Genomic DNA, 17,544 nt, shown 5'->3' on the forward strand with positions numbered 1-17,544 from the left:
ATATATGAAAATATTTTACAATAAGAGATGATGGAAAGTTTGGTGTAATATGCTTGAGAGCTGAGCATATGAATGTATCAGTATTTCCTATTTGAATAATGAGAAAAAAATATCCCATAAATGGTAAACAGAGGACTGAAACTTTACCTTTTCACATGCCCAATTCCACAGAACATTTAATTTGTGAACTTCTACTTAAATTTCTGACCTGTTAATGGTGATTCTGTGTCTTTATACACACACTTCAAAATACCCTGGACTTAATTTGAGATTCCTGGTATACAGGATGCCACAGCATTTGTAACTTAGACAAACAGATATCAAAACTATTGAACCTCTGCAGAAATTACCTATTTCTAATTGTTAAGGATTTCCAAAATCAAGAGCTAAAACTTGATTTATACAGCATCCTTATTTTATGTTTTAGTGGACAGTGTTTTTTGATTGCACAGGATGTCAGTATGGGTGCATCTACTTGCTGAAACTGAAATCATTGGCTGATTTACAAAGTTAAGAAAATCTTGACTTGTGAAACATTTGAGAAACAAATGACTTAGAAGTAAGAAAGAAAAAGAAGTAATCCCCCATAATGTATTAGTTTTGTTCCCCATTTCATGATTTACATTTATAGCCGCAATGTAGTTCATTCATACATTTGAAGCTGTCATCTGGGTACCAAGAGATTTATGTATTGAATTTGCTTCTTTCACTTATAGTTTAAAAATATTTACTTCTGATCTAATTTGTCTGTAATGTAAAGTCAGTTTAATGTGGTTTCTTTAAGATTTGATCCTCAAGGGGGGTTAATGGGAGACTCAGCCGAGGAATAGAAAACAGGGGGGCTGGGTAATCAGCAGAGTGAGACACGATGGCGGCTCATGAACTAAGTCGTCAGCACCACTACCCCAGTGCCTGACTGAGAAATGGAGCTCAGTGAATATCTGCTGGATGAGTAGAAATACTCTGCCAGACACACACACACACACATACATTTTCCTAATATCGCTTATAACGCAATGTTTCAATCAGATAAGAGAAGCCCAGAGCAGCCATGCTGTAGATTCAGAATGGCACCTTCAGATACCTGAATGTTACAAATGAAATGCCCATACTTGTCTCAATAGCCACTTAGATGAGCACAGAAGAACCATTGCAGTTTATAAGGTCATCTGCACAGAAATGTGCTTTGCAAAGATGGCCCCAAGTAATGCAAAGATGTTGTTTCATGGAGCTCCTAGTGATGAGTAACACAGAGGGGTGGCTGGAACTTGGGTTTATACAGCATCTTAACAAAGAACAATAATTTTGTAGAAGTGTCAAGATAAAAGAAAATGAATATGAGCTTCTAGGGGCAGCAAATCATGGAAAAGCAAATATATGGGGAAACCAATGATAGATAAGGGCTAGTTTTAGCAAAATTTGTTACATAGAATCCTCCGGTGCTCCCTCTGGGCTGAGAAGGGTCTAGACTAGCCTCCAGTGACTAATCTCTGTTCCTCGTGGTGGAGAGGGGAGAAGGGACACCTTTCCAAATTTATGTCCCACTTTTAGGCAAACAGTGAGAGGGCAGAGAGCTTTTCTTTTATCTATTTCTCAATTGTCCTCAGCTCAAAATAATCCTTGTGCCGATGGGGCATAGTGTGGGTGGCATGTTCTGCTGCCCCTCAAGGTCATCGCAAGCCTCCATGATGCAATGTGGAAAAATGTACTTCTTCATTTTTTAAGGTCTTTGCATGGAGAAAAATGGACATTTTATTCTGTAGGTATTCAATTCATTTATTTTGGATTTAAGTGGAGAGAAAAATCTGTTTTTCCCAAACTTGGCTGCCAAAAATCATTTTTCAATATTATTCACACTAAAGGTTCTGTGAGTTTTATTTTTCCTGCACACCTGAAGGACTGGCAAAAACAATAATAAAAGGAGGCCTCTCAGGATTAGCACGCACATTACAGAATAGCAGCTGTTGCCATGTACGCTGAGGACAAAATAAGCTGCCAAAATTGAACATATCAGTTTTAACAACCCTGAAACTCGTTTTTGCCAAGTGTTTTAAGTACAGGAAATAACTTGAGCGCCTCTGTGTTTCTTTTTTATTTAAGACATGACTAAAGGTTGAGCCTTTCTGATCTGAGGCAAATAGCCAATTAAAGCTGCACCCTTCCTCTGACAATTTCTCTGTGAGATTATCGGGCACAATAACCCAGTTATTCTTCCAGTTACTTAAAGTAGTAGGTTGATGACAAGACCTCTTTGGGTTTTCAGTTATTTGCAGTGATCCAGATTCTATGGTCTGAATTAGAGGGTATGAGTGAGGGACCAGAGTACATATCAAAATGTTTAAGAAAATAACCTCAATGTGCTGTCTAGTTTCCAGACTTTCATTCTCTGGAATATAAACCTTGTGCTTACATGTCATTCAACAGTATTTATTGAGTGTTTTCATCTAATTCACATTCACAATTTCAGTTACCCAGATATACTCAGGGGGCATGGGAATTGAGGATAAAAAAACACTTCGAATAATCTATAATCATTTAAAAATACTAATTTTATCACTATGGAAATTTGTCCTGGGGAAAAATCAACAGTATTTTTGGACATGTATATATATGTGTATATATTTAAGTTTGAACAACCCTTTTGCCAGTTTATCCTGCCATGGAATGGAAAGTCGTGTGTTTAGTCTTGGTGTGTGACAGATGCCTTTCGTTTACAGTCTCTGACAACACCCTTAATTCCAGCCTTATTGGTCACAGATTTATCATCACTGACAGAAAAACAAGTCAAAGTCCAAGCAGACCGAGCCAATAACATCATTGTTCGCATAGGAACAGCAAGTCCCTTGAACTGTGCTCACATTTCTATTTGTCATGCGTCCGGGTTATATTGCCAATATAATCCCATATCTTATCAAGGATGGATGAAGGGGAGGTGATTTGCAAGTAGTTGTATATATGAAACGTATTTAGTGTAAATGGCTCCTAGAATTGTCAAAATAAGGAAATTAGAGAAGGATGCGTCCTTTGTTCTGGCAAAATCTTGCCTATCTCTCAGAACCCAGCTTCTAAGTCATTTCCTCTGGGAAGCTTAACTGAACAAACTACCCTCCGTTTACCTCCATCTATAGAAAATGCATTGTTTTTCTTTTGTGCTACTTTTATCTATTTTTAATAAGACTCCTGTACTTATCCCCATCTATTATAATTTATTTATTTAGATGTCTGCTTGCCCTATTAATCAATGAGTTCAATAGGGGGATGATTTCTTATTTCTCTGGTCTCTCACCCAATTTGCTGTACACAGAAAGCAGTCACTGAAATTACGTAGGTGCATCACGCTATGTGAAGATGTAAGTTGGAAAAGGCTAAGTACTCTATGATCCCAAATACATGACCTTCTGGAAAAGGCAAAAATTTGAGGCAATCCAAGATCAACAGCTGCCAGGGGTTTGGGTAAAGGTTAGGAGGGATAAACGGGATTTTTAGGGCAGTAAGACTATTCTGTATGATACTATAACGGCAGATGTATGACATGCATTTGTCAAACCACAGAATTGTTCAGCACAAAGAAAGAGCCTAGTGGAAACTATGGCCTTTAGTTACAATAATGTATCACTATCGGGTCATCAGCGGTGATAAATGCATCACACTAATGCAAGATAATAACAAGGGGAACTGGGAGGGGAGCCGGGGACCAGTTGGGAGGGAGGGGTGGGTGTTTGGGAGCTCTATTTTCTGCTCAGTTTTTCTGTACATCTAAAACTCACCTAAAAATTAAAGTCTATTCACTTAAGAATATATTGAAAAATAAAATGTTTAGGGGTCATGATCTTGTTTCAAGTTACTGAGCAAGGTTAATTTTTTATGGAACTTAACAACTGCTACTGGTGTTATTGAAAAACTCTAAAGTCAGCATATCAAGATTAATTTGGCCAAGCTGTAGTTTGAATTTCTCAGATTCCTTCCATTTCTGACACACTGCCAATAATCATTTCTTGGCAAGACAGAGATCTCCTGAGGGAATCTTCCATACATCTAAACGTATTTTCTCACTGTCAGCAGCCATACCATCTCTCTGCTCAGGTTTCAAGTGTATGCACACACAAAGGAAGGGCTTCATGTTTAGTAGCAATATTTATATGAGGATTCTGTAGAGAATTTTTATAGCATTAATTTCTTACACTAATAGGCTAAATTCAAATAGTGTATTTTAAAGACAATTCTATAAGGCCTTGTCTATTTCCTCTATCAAAATAAAGCTTTAAAATACTGCCCCAATATATACTTCCAAGTTTTATGATACTGAAATAATTCAATTGTTTAAAATGATGATTAATCTAGAATTGCTTATCCTTGCAACAAATGCTTTTTAATGATAACACTGACTGCCAGGCCACATGTGAGGGACTGGGAATATAGTAAAGAATATTCCCATCACTGAAGGATTTACACTTTCTTGAGTGAAAGGGATAAAGGAACAGATAATTATAATACAGTACAATGATCTCCTCAATAATGGGTAAGTTTAAGGTTATCAGCGAATAGAAACTGTTCATGAACCTATTGCTTTTATTATTAGTCTGAAGATACTGCACTAAAATGGACAGGCTAAGAAAAATGATTAGAAAAGGAAAGAAGAGATGAAGGAAGAGTCGGGGTGTCACCACGGCCTGTGACTTGGGAAAATGAGGACAAGGTGCCACAGTTCACAGAGAGAGGGCACGCGGGAGGAGGGCCCGACCCCGGGGGTGGTGGCAGCGAGGCAGGGAAAGGATACACACAGATGAAACTGCAGGAGTGAGAACTGGGTTTTAGATTTGAGGCTACCTGCACTTAATAAAATTGATGCCCCGAGAATGAATGTGCATATTTGGGAGTCTGTTAAAGTGGAGAAAAGAGAAGGCATGGGCGTTTAGAAATGGACATCAACAGGTTAAGAGAAGACAAGGGCCCTGAAAAGACTGAAAAATGAGAGGGCACAAAGCGTGGAGTGCAAGGCCACGAGACCCAAGGCAGGAAAACGTTTCAGGAAGTGAGAGATAAAGAGGGTCCGGGGGGAAGGAAGTCAATGGTGATAAAGGGCACAGTGTGCCCATCCGTGGACGTTGTCACCACTGTGAGGCGGCTCTGCTCCCTCTCCCTGCCCCCCGGAGCCTTGCTCAGCACCCATCATCCCCTCACTCATTCAAAACTATTTGCTGAGGGCCTGTTATGTTCCAGGAACCGGCGTTCTTTGGAAAGAGCAAGTGAACCCTCTGGGGGCTTGGGATACGTCAAGACCAAAACCTGTACCCTTGAGGTGCGTCCATCCCGAGAGGAGGGAAAACAGACAATAAAGATGCCAAGGGGAAGCCAAATGTTAATGACTGAAGAATGAATGGGGGGAATGATGAAACTGAGACAACAAATAATGTACCAACATCAAAATAAATTAGTTCAACATGACAGCAAGGGATTTCTTTCTTTCTTTTTTTTTTTTTAATTCAACAGAAAAGAAAACTGAAAATGTTTACAGGCCATGGGATTGGATGCTAATAGAAAAAGGAGAACTAAAAGACAGAGGAAAAGAAAGCCGGTAATGGGAAATTATATCCCTGTGAAGGGGGATAAGACTAGATTTCAAAGTACAAATGCAGAGATTACAATTATGGTAAAGAAGTGACATGGTTTAGCGAGATGTGACAGCGAGGGGAACGAATGCAGAGTCCCAGGTATGTTGATAGTAAGTTCTCTTTGTAGTTTCAGGGAAAGTAAACGGTCTCCTCCTGCCAATGAAGGAAGACGCATGGAGATAGAGGTTAGCAGAGAGTCTGAATGCCTGAATTTGCTACAGGAGGCGTGTGAGAGAGCAGCAGAGAGGCGCTCTCATCGCCGTGGCCCGTGAGTGGGCAGAGCAGCCTAGCAACCTTAAGTTGAAAACAGAGAAGTTGAAACAATTTGTCAGTGTATCTCCAATAGATGAACAATGGCACTAGAGTGAACTGTGGGATCTAGAAAACATGAGAAATCGGCAAAAGGCGAGAGAGGCCTGATAGACAACAAGTAGAGTATCCGAAACCTTGGAGTCTAAAGTTTAAAACCCTGAAAAGGATTATAAGAACATGTTTTTGAATAGCGAATGCCAAAAATGGGAGAAGGTCAAAAATACAAACATCGGAATATATAGTCTTTGAAAAAAAGTTTTATAATAGAATATTTTGGACAAATACTGATTTAACAATCTTCTATCACATCTTAAATAATTTCCAACATCTCAGCAGTTTAAAAAAAATTAATTCACTAAGGGATTCAGGTATGTGCAAAGAAAATGGATTTATTTGGACTTGTTGAACATAGAAAAGATTTAGGAGATTTTTGATTTATTAGTTTAGGTCAAGTTTTATCAAAAAAAGGCAGAAGGTAGTTGAATATGGTGGCTATACAGACTCTTTATTCGGTCAATTGTCAGGGCCTAGACGTAAAAGCAGAACTAGGGGCAAAGTCAAATGGACGCAGCCGTGTGCTAGGGAGGGATGGCTTCCTATTCACCAGTAATTCTCAAGACAAAAAAAGGGAGTTGAAGAAAAGAGTCTGTTTTAGTCCACTTTAGAAAAAAAGACTTTTTATTTTAAAGCAGTTTTAGGTTCATAGCAAAAAAAAAAAAAAATAGAGAGACAGAGAAAAAAAAAGGTTCAGAGATTCCCCATGTGCCCTCTGCCCCCGACAGGTAGGCTCCCTCACTGCCAATCGGAGCATACCCGCCGGAGTGGTACGTTCATTATAGCTGATGAACGGACACTGACACACTGTAAAACAAGGCCATAGTTCACGTCTGGACTCACTCCTGGACTTCTACAACCTATGGGTTTGGACAAATGTGTAATGACATCTATCCGCCCTTATAGTACCATATACAGAATAGTTTCATTGCCCTCTAAAAGGCTTTGTGCTGAATTATTCATCTTTCTCTCCCCACTAACCCCTGGCAACCACTGATCTTTTTATTATCTCTGTAGTTTTGCCTTTTCCAGAAGGTCCTTTAGTTGGAGTTACGCCCTAGGTAGCCTTTTCAGATTTACTGCTTTAACTTAACGACATGCATTTGAGGTTCTTATATCTCCATGGCTTGATAGCTTATTTCCTTTTATTGCTGAATAACATTCCACTGCCTGGACATATGACCATTTGCCCGTTTGCCTTCTGAAGGACATCTTGATTTTGCTTCTAGGTTTTATAATTATGAATAAAGCTGCTATAAACATCTGTATGCAGGTTTTTGTGTGAACATGTTTTCAGTTCCTTTGAGTAAATACCATGGAGCACAATTGCTGGATCCTATAGGAAGAGTAGTTTTGGGAGAAACCTCCAAACTGGCTTCCAAAGTAACTACATCATTTTGAATTCCCTACAGTAATGAATGAAAGTTTGTGGCTCCGTGTCCTCACCAGTATCTGTTGATGTCAGTGTTCTGGATTTTGGCCATTCTAATAGGTGGGCAGTGGAATCACATTGTCTAATTTGCATTTCTAAAATTATAAATAATGAGGAGCAGTTTTTCATAATTTATTTGCTATCTCTGTATCTTCTTAGGTGAGGTGTCTATCAAGGTTGTTCACTTTCTTATTGTTTAGTTTTAGGAGTTCTTTGTAAATTTTGGATAACAATCCCTTATCAAATGTGTCTTTTGCAAATATTTTCTTCCAGTCTGTGGCTTGCATTCTCATTTCACAGGGAGATAATTTTAATTTTACTGAAGGCCAGTTTACCAATTCTTTCATTCATGGATCCTGCCTTTGCTGTTGGACCTGCAAAGTCATTGTCTAACCCAAAATTATTCAGATTTGTTCATATGTTATCTTCCAGGAATTTTATGGTTTTGCTTTTTACATTAGGTTTGTGACCCATTTTGAGTTAATTTTTGTGAGGATACTCTGAGGGTCTGGATTTGGTTTCTGCATTTGGTTGTCCAGTTGTCCCAGCATTATTGTTGAAGTATTTTCTTTGCCCCATTTTATTGCTTTTGCCCCTTCATCAAACATCAGTTGAGTATAAGTATGTGGGTCTATTTCAGGGCCCTCTATTCTGTTTCACTGATCTATTTGTCTATTCTTTCACTAATACAACCGTGCCTTGATTACCGCAGAATTAGAGTAAGTTTAGTAGTTGGGTAATGTCAGTCCTCCAAATTTGTTCTTCTTTGGTACTGTGTTAAATATTCTATGTCTTTTGCATCTCCATATAAACTTTAGGCTCAGTTTGCTGATATCCATAAAATAACTTGTGGATTTTACATTGAATCTATAGATCAAGTTGGGAAGAACTGATGTCTTTGCAATAGTGAGCATTCCTACCCATCAACAAGGAATATCTTTCCATTTTTTGGTTCTTTCATTTCTTCCATCAGAATTTTGTAGTTTGTGTACATCTTTTATTTCATTTCAAATACCAAAGTATTTCACTTTTAGGGGTGCTAACATAAATGGTACTTTTAATTTCAAATTCATTGCTAATCATTCATTGCTAATATATAGGAAAGTGACTGACCTTTTGTATATTAACCTTGTATACTGCAACCTTGATGCAATGTTATTAATTCCAGGTTTTCCCATTGATCCTTTGGGATATTCTACATAGGCAATCATCATTTGTGAATAAGACAATTTTATATCTTCCTTCCCTATCAGTATTCCTTTCATTCCTTTTTTGTTGTTTTATTGCATTAGCTAGAAATTTCAGTGTAATGTTGAAAATGAATGGTGAAAGGGGAATCCTTGCCTTGTTCCTGGTCATAATGCAGAAGCTTCTAGTTTCTCACCATTCAGTATGATGTTAGCTATAGGTTTTTTGTAGATAGTCTTTATCAAAATGAAGAACTTCTCTATTTCTGCTTCACTGAGTTTTAATCATAAATAGGTATTGGATTTTATCATATGCTTTTTCTGCATCTATCCATATACTCATGTGATTTTTCTTCTTTAGCCTATTGATATAAGGATTATGTTAATTGATTTTCAAATGCTGAATCAACTATGCATACTTGAGATAAATCTCACTTGGTCATGATACATAATAATTTTATACATTGTTAGATTCAACTTGCTAATATTTTGAGGATTTTTGCATCTATGTTCATGAATGATACTGGTCTTTAGTGATCCATTTTAGATTTTCCTACTTTTCTAATACATTCATTGAATGCTGTAAATGCTCCTCTAAGCTTTACTCTTGCCATTTCACACAAATGTTGATAAGTTATCTCTTTGTTTTCATTTAGTTCCATGTCTTTTTAACTTTCTCTTGAGACATCTTTTTGGACTCATGTGTAATTAAAAAAAATATGTTGTTTAGTCTCCAAGTATTTGGGGATTTTCCAGTTATCTTTCTATTACTGATTTCTAGTTTAATACCATTATGACTGAGAGCAGGCATGGTATGATTTCTACTATTTTAAATTTGTTTTATGTTCTAGAATATGAACTATCTTGGTGAATGTTCTGTGTGAGCTTGAGAAGAATGTGAATTTTCCTTTTGCTGAATCAAGTAGGCTATAGATACCTATTATATCTTGTTTACTAATGGTAAATTCAACTGCGTCTTTACCAATTTTGTGCTTCTTGGATCTGTCTATTTCTGACTGAAGGGTGCTGAAATCTCTAACTATAACAGTGGATTCATCTATTTCTGTTTTCAGTTCTATTGGTTTTTGTCACATATAGACTGATGCCCTGTTGTTAGGTGCATACACATTGAGTATTGTTATGTCTTCTTGGAGAATTGACTCTTTTATTGTTATGTAATGCCCCTGTTTATCCCTAGTAACTTTCCTTGCTTTGTAGTATTCATTGTCTGAAATTAATATACTAATTCTTCCTTTCTTTTGATTACTGTTAGCTAGTATATTTTTCTCCATATATTTAATCTTTATGTCTTTATATTTAAAGTGGGTTTCTTGTAAACAACATATATTTGGGTCTTGCTTTTTGATCCACTCTAACATCTCTGTCTCTTAATTGATGGAGTTAGACCAACTACATCAACTAAAAATTGACATTTTAAGTGGTTTTTGGCACGGTTGAATTAGTATCTACCGTATTTGTTAATGTTTTCTCTTTGTGGCCTTTATTCCTTGTTCCTGTTTTTGTCTTCCACTCTTTTTCTGCCTTCTGTGGTTTTAACTGAACACTTTATATGATTCTTCTCTCCTTCCTTAGCATATCAGTCACACTTCTTTTTTTTTCTTTGTGGTTGACCTAGAATTTGCAATATTTACAAGTAATCCGAGTCCACTTTCCAATAACACTATACCTCTTCACAGCTACAGGAGTTCCTTACAATAACAATGCAATTCTGATTCCTCTTACACCCACTGTATCATTGCTGTCATTCACTTCATTTATACATAAGCACACACAGCATAAATATACACATGAGCATGCATAACCAAATACATTGCTGCTGTGATTATTTCTGAACAAACTGTTATTTGTTACATACAGTTAGGAATAAGAAAAATGAAAGTTTTTATTTTACATTCACTTACCACTTCTTCAATGCTTTCCTTTCTTTATGTAGATCTGACTTTCTGAACTATAGCTATTTTCTTCTCTGTAAGACCTGTTAACAGTTCTTGCAAGGGAGGTTTACAGGCACCAAAATCTTGAAATGTTTGTTTGTCTGAGAAAGTCCTTATTTTCCCCATCTTAATAACCTAACACTTCTCAATATTTCTTTCTCTCTATGGTGATCTCCCATCCCTACTACCCCATACACATGTTTAAACCATCTAAAATCATCAGTCTCACTAAATATCCCACACATCTTTCCACTTCTTTCTATCACCATTGCTACCAGTTCTGCTAGACAACTACAGTTGCTCTCTGACCGGTTTCCCTCGTCCATTCTTGCCATTCACATCTGCTCTTGCACAGCAGCCAAAGGGATCACTTGAAACCTCAAGCCACAACCTTTCACTCTTTCGCTTTTCTGGCGACTTCGCAGCATGGAACCCCCATGTTAGTTGAGTGATAACCCACTGTAGTGAGGAGGTCTCCTTACTCCTAGTAACAGTCTCCCCCTTTTAAAATTATGAATGTGGATATTCAGGCTTGAAAATAAACTTGATTTTCGAAAGGAACAAAATTGTGGTCATTGACTGAGGAAAGAGGCAGAAGTGAAATAAAAGCATCTGTCCGTGGAGTCTCGGAATTGCAATTTGGAGAGCGCAGATTCAGATAACAAGTCCAACTGTGTTCCCCTGGGGAACAAAAGTCAGGGCCTTTTAAAAACAAAAGGCAATGCTTGTATACGCTGTGTACAAAGAATTTCAATTAGTATTGGTGGCAAAAAACTAATTTTGGCTAATAATTGGTTGCTAAGGCTATCACTAAGCAAAAATCTATTACTGCAGCAAGTTACAGGTGTCAATGCCAAACCCCTGGAACACTTAAACCCCCTTGACATAACTGTCTCCATTTTATTTCACCTTTCGGAAGGCCAATGATTATTATCTACTGAAACACTTGTTTTTTCAATGGGAATAAAGAAAATTTAAGACTATGACCAAGTCTAACTATTGTCCAAAAAAAGGGGGCTATGCAACACTCCTGATAACACAAACTGCAGGCCAATTTAAGAATTAATCAGAGATCAGCTTATGTAAGTTTTCCTCTACAAGGATTTCCATTTTAACATTGCACTTTAAAATAAAAGGGGGTACAGTTAAACTGGATTTCTTTCAATGTGAAAGAACAACTCAAATGTTGAAAAGGGCTTCGCCTTTCTTCAGATGATTTGTTTCTTTGTTGAAGGGACACTAAGCAGGCTTGACTGCCAAGGCTTGACGAGGTGAGGATGGCAGACTGCAGATGTGATTTTTTGCAGTGAGAAGATTTAGATCCAAGATACAACATTTACTAATGGTAGGAACTTGAGGGATTTAGTTAAGCGTGGTGAACCTTGTTTCCTCATTAACATATCAATATGCATAATAATAACTACTACAAACAATAGTTGCAACTATTATCAATATGATAGATGTAAAAACAGAAGCCCTGCGTGTTAGATTGCTTCTTTCTTAATTGATTTAGAATTAAAATTAATTACTTGGGAAATGAAGGAAACTAGGATTTTCCCCCTGATTTTTCAGTTCCTTCATCATTCTTCCTATGTTTAATGTTATCTAAAGACAAGCACACCAGATATATAGAGCAATTTAATTGAAACATGTCCTTCCGTTTTACTGTCTTTGATAACTCTGCAATTTGGAGTCCGTGTTAGGAGTCCTTTAAACCTAAAATTTGGAAACAAAAAGAAAAATAATTGCAAAAACATATACATTTTTATACATTCTTCAGAAGACCTCAGAAGTACTCAAGTGAAATTTAAAAATTGAAATGGTTTTCAGAAGTAAGCTCCTTGTGACACAGATAACTTTTACGAGCAAGAATGAAAGCAACTAATACGTATTGTGTGCTTAGTCAGACACCCTGCTGGCTGCCAGCTGCCTGACACGCGTTCCCTCGTTTATTAATTGCCACACTCTTGTATGCATCATTTTTATCTTCCTTTTATACATGCAGAACCTGAGGCTCAAAGGGTGAAGTAACTCGCTTAAACGTACAAAGTAGCAGAGCCAAAATTGGAACCCAAGCTGGGTAGCTAACTTCACAGCTCACAGATTTATCTACTAGGTTCCTATAAATCATTAATGAAGTCAGCTTTTAGACAATGGATAGGGGACCGTCATAATCAGCAGCCACTCAGTGTGGCCGCACGTGCTGAGGGTGAGGAGCATTGTGTCCACTGCACAGAGGAGAGTCTAAGGGGTGGGCTCCCCATCATGACTGCACTCCCAGGCCAGCTGGGGATGGCCGTTCTGGTTCCAGGGTCCCCTCCCTGGTCAGCACAGCTACTGGCTTGCTGCAACCAGACGCTCAGGGAGAAGCAGCCTTGGTGTGACTATTTTAAGAGTGTGGCTGAACTTTAATGACTTCTCCTGGGAAGAATGGGGTTTCCTTGGTAATGCTTTGAGGTGGCCATACCCTGCGATAGTGGAGAACTCTACTCTGCACCTATAACCTCATTAGGTGTGTGTGGGGGAGACAAAGAGGCACCTTCTGAACAGATTGTTTCAGTAGAAAAATATCAGCAGGCAGGATGGCACGGCCAGATGCATCCATCCAGAAAGCTCATCCCTGTGATCCCTGGGTCCTGATGGTTGTGCACCTGCTGGGCACTGTGAAGCATGCGGGGGGTTGGGGGGGACAATTCTGGCGCAGGGCAGACCAGCACGAGAAGAAACAGAGCAGGAATGTGGACAGGACCTCCTCTGAGGGGCTGTGCATCCCCTGAGGGGGGCTGGAAGGACAGCTGGGGCAATGCCAGCCCTCTAGGGCCAGGCCGCTCCCAGCTGGAGGGCAGCACAAGTGTGGGGAGGCCTTTCACAGCAGAGGAAGTCATCGCAGTGCAGAGAATTCGGGGAACCTTTCAGCTACAAACACACACTTGTTCGGGATCTGAATTCACAATGTGTCAAGGCCTTATGAGTGTGGGAAATTCTTTAGCCAAAGCTCCGTGGTCATTCATCAGGCTGGAGCCGGGCCTCACTTGTGTGGTAAATGTGGGAAATCTTTTAGCCTCAGCTCCTTCCTGAATAATCACCAGAGTCCACACTGGAGCAAAAGACCTTGCGAGTGTGGACAGTGTGGAAGACCTTGCGAGTGTGGACAGTGTGGGAGACCTTTTAGACAAAGCCCTGGTCTCATGCAGCCCTGGGGAGTTCACACTTGAGGAAAACTGTGTAAGTGCAGGGAATGAGGGGAATCCTGTTCCGCAGAGCTCACCTCACTCGTTGCCAGACTCCACTCCTTGTTCAGCGTGAGCCTTTCTTTATCAAGTTGCATCACCTGAACTGAGCCCCAGGTATCTGAAAATATCCAGGAAGAGAGGCCTCATAAATTCTAAAAATGTGGGTAGCTTTAATTAGTTACACTGTACCTTTAAACTGCCCAGGCCAAGCCACTGCCAAGTTCTGTCACCTCTGCCACCTGGCAGGTCTGCTCTGTGTGCCTTAGTCACCTGCGTGTAGTAAGAGAAGGCAGATGTTTCTTCTCTCTCTCTCACTCCTTGGAGAAAACCATGCGTAGTCCAAGCCGTTTGCAGGCCTCACTCCTTCCTCCTGACCGGCTAGAGCGTGGTGCACACTCAGCTTTGGCCAAGAAGACCCAGTCTGGATATTGCTGGAAGCTTGCAAAGAGTTTTACCTTCTTCCAGTTTTGGTTTAATTTGCATTGGTGACAAAGACCACGCTAGAAAGACTACAGCCCTTTGGGTCCTATTCTGTGGCTAAGATTTACCTCTGGATGAGGTCCAGAGGTAACCTTCAGGAGGGGGCAGTTGTGTCAACTTCCAGGGCTCTGGGAAGAAGGATGAACAGGGTCCCTTTTTCCCAGGGGATGACACCAAATGCCGGCACTACTGGGAGAGCTATTCCCAGGGGCTGCAGAGGAACCAGGCGCCTGTATGGCCAGCATCAATTTGCTAGTGTCACTTCATGATAAGACAACAGGGGCTCGGCTGCAACCATAATGGTACAGGAACCCTGTGGGGGATCGGTAGGTCTGGAGGAGACTGCACCAAGCTAGAGGGAGTGTGCCTCTTCTGACAGAGCCTCCACAGATGTCCCGATGGGCAACGGCTGTAGGAGTTGAGTGTGGGCCCTTCTACCGGAGCTCATGTCGCTGTTAGAGCAAGTAGGGGTTTGCTTGCTACTGTAGCCTCTGACACGTTCACTGCAAGGCCATTGCTGTGCAGTCAAGAAAGTGAGAATAGAGAAGTGAGGAATGGCGTAGTCCAGGGATGTGACCTTTATCCCCCAGCTAGTGTTTTTTGTTCACTCAGGTAGAAATGATCTTTACTGTCTGCCAATTTTGCCTGCCCCTAAGGGAGGCCTGCTCTTCCTAAGACATGACGGGAGAGTTGGTCAAGACTATCTAAGGTTGCCAAACTTTCTGGTTTCTGAAAAAAAGCGAATTCAAACTTTTGTTGAAACATGGTTTTTTGAAGTTTTATTGAAGTATAACTCACATGCTATAAACTACACATATTTAAAGTGTACAATTGGATTCATTTTGATATGCATATAAACCTACCATCACAATTATGCTAATGAACACATCCATCCGCCCTTTATTGACCTTGTGTCCTGTTAAAATCCTCCCTGCTTCACTGATTTACTAGGCAACCACTGATTTACTTTCTTTGACAATAAATCAGTTTGAATTTCCTAGAATTTTATAATGATTGGAATTGCAAAGTGTTGGCTTTATTTTTGTATTCTGAGTTTTGGCATGCTGCATAATTAGCTTCAGATTCATAAATGCTATTATTTTTATTGCTGAGTAGTGTTCTGCTGAATGGATATACTGCAATTTGTTTATCCATTCACCTGTTAATAGATGACATTGTTTCATATTGTTAGCAAAGCCATGCATATATTAGCACAATTTTGTCAATGGCAATATAATTCAAATAATTAATATTTAGCTAATTATATTCTCTTTTCAGACCACATGAATTTAACAGACCAGAAAGACATTTGAAATACAATTTGTTTATACAAATACAAATAAAAAATTGTAAATTTATATGTACCATAATATTTATAAAACTATAATTGATAAGAATAATAACAACAATAAAGATAACACATTATTTATAACATGGGGTAAGAAGGAAATCATTTTCTGGCATTATTCTGCAACTGATACCATTATACCCTAGCCCTGTTACATTTTAATGGTTACACTGTACTTACATAGGAGTATGTCCTTCCTTGTGACCCAAAATATTGTGAGATAATGGGGCAGTACCTTGACAAATTACTCTCAAATGATTCTGGGAAAAAAAGTTCCTTGTACTATTTTTTAGACATTTCTCCAATTTTGAGATGTTTCAAAATAAAAACTAAGTTAAAAATCTTACCACGTGAACTCACTCATAAGTCATATATATATATATAACATTATAGTTTACTGGCACAATTAACAAATTGCACCTCTATACTTAATTTTATTCATAACAGATTGAAGTATCTCATTGAACTCTACATTTTGTCAATATGTTTCTACTTTCAAAGAATGAGTAAGTTCAGTGTTTCATAGGGTCACATGCTGTTTTACTAGATGTAAATATAACCATATGTTCATTTCAAATAGAAGTATCCTATCTATACTCTTCAAAGGCAAGTCTGGAATTAGTTATTACTTAAAAAACAAAAATGGATATTCCATTGACTAAAAATCTTTATGTTTGCCATTTACTATATACATTTTACTTGGAATGTAAATTTTTAAAAGAAACAGTGAAAGAGAGAACTGTTAATAATGAATTCTGTGACATGTTACCATCAGCCAAAACATTTATCATTTCTAATGTAGTGCATTTTTGGAAAGTGAATGAAATTTGCAAAATGTTAACTTTAAAACGCAAGTCATTAAACCACACTTTCTCCTTCTACAACTTTCTCAAATCTAGAATTATTTTTCCTCCTTGTCTTTTCAGTCTGGAAAATATATCAAGTGAGTTTGGCATGAGAAATTCTCATGCAGTTCAGTCTGGGTCCTGCGGTAACTGTCTTGCTGCACTAAGAGCTCAAAAATAATTGGTTCAATATTCAAGCATAAAATTATGCTGGAGCTGGATGTCAAAGCTGTCCCACTGCGACTTCTGGGATGTGTCTGTGCTAACTCCTTCCCTACCCCACCACCCACCACATCTTGACTTGTCCTTTGAAAACATGGCCATTTGTGCATTTCTGTTCCCCTGGCACCTGTCACATTCTCCTCCAAGTTTGCCCATAGCAGCTCTTCAATCACCAAAGAAAATACTGAGACATTGAAAAATGTCAATGTTTTGATTAATAATTAACTCCATTTAAAAGTAACCAGGTGTGTCCTTTCAATCATCGAAACCTCTTGTGATCTTCAGACCATGTTTCCTTTGTTCTTTCTTGTTCCAAACAGGTTCTCCAGGATAAAGAAGATGACAAACGAAACAGCATCATAGAAGCTACGGACACTCGAGTATTCACTACTGTCAGCCACCGGAGCTCCTCTCCACCTTTACGCAGATTTACATATTTCTATTTTATATACATCCATATGTATTTGTTGCTTGTTTTGCTTTGCTGCACATACTTTAAAGAGCATTTTTTATTACCTGTCCCATGATCTATAAATCTCAGTTCATTAGAAGCTTTGACCTTCATCAAACTCTGCAAACGCATCTTTCTTTTCACACTCTTACCAGACTCCACGTAGCGCCTCTTCCTTATTCCCTCTGTGCCCAGATGTCACGTCCCCAGAGGCGGCCCTTCCCCGCTGGCTCTGAGGCTCCCTCCTCCTCCCCCACCCACGTCACTCCACCCTAACCCTGCTTTATTGTTTTTGTATCACTTATCACTACCTGCAATGATTATGCTTCCCGTCTCCCTCGCCTGGAAGGGTGAGCTCCGCGAAGGCAGGAATAGTGTTGCCGTCCCAGCGCTTATTACTGATCCAAGCACAT

At 39.0% G+C, this 17,544-nt stretch overlaps 1 long non-coding RNA gene across 1 annotated transcript in view; it reads left to right on the forward strand.

Moving 5' to 3' along the window:
* Positions 1-17,200, forward strand: part of LOC140848259 (uncharacterized) — a 32,562-nt gene extending 15,362 nt beyond the window's left edge. Inside the window, exon 2 of the long non-coding RNA XR_012128830.1 lies at positions 17,001-17,200. This is a non-coding gene — a long non-coding RNA (uncharacterized lncRNA). The remainder of the gene's footprint in view (positions 1-17,000) is intronic.
* The last annotated feature ends 344 nt before the right edge of the window (positions 17,201-17,544 follow it).

This window comes from Manis javanica, chromosome 3, assembly GCF_040802235.1.
Source record: "Manis javanica isolate MJ-LG chromosome 3, MJ_LKY, whole genome shotgun sequence".
Taxonomy (NCBI): Eukaryota; Metazoa; Chordata; class Mammalia; order Pholidota; family Manidae; genus Manis; species Manis javanica.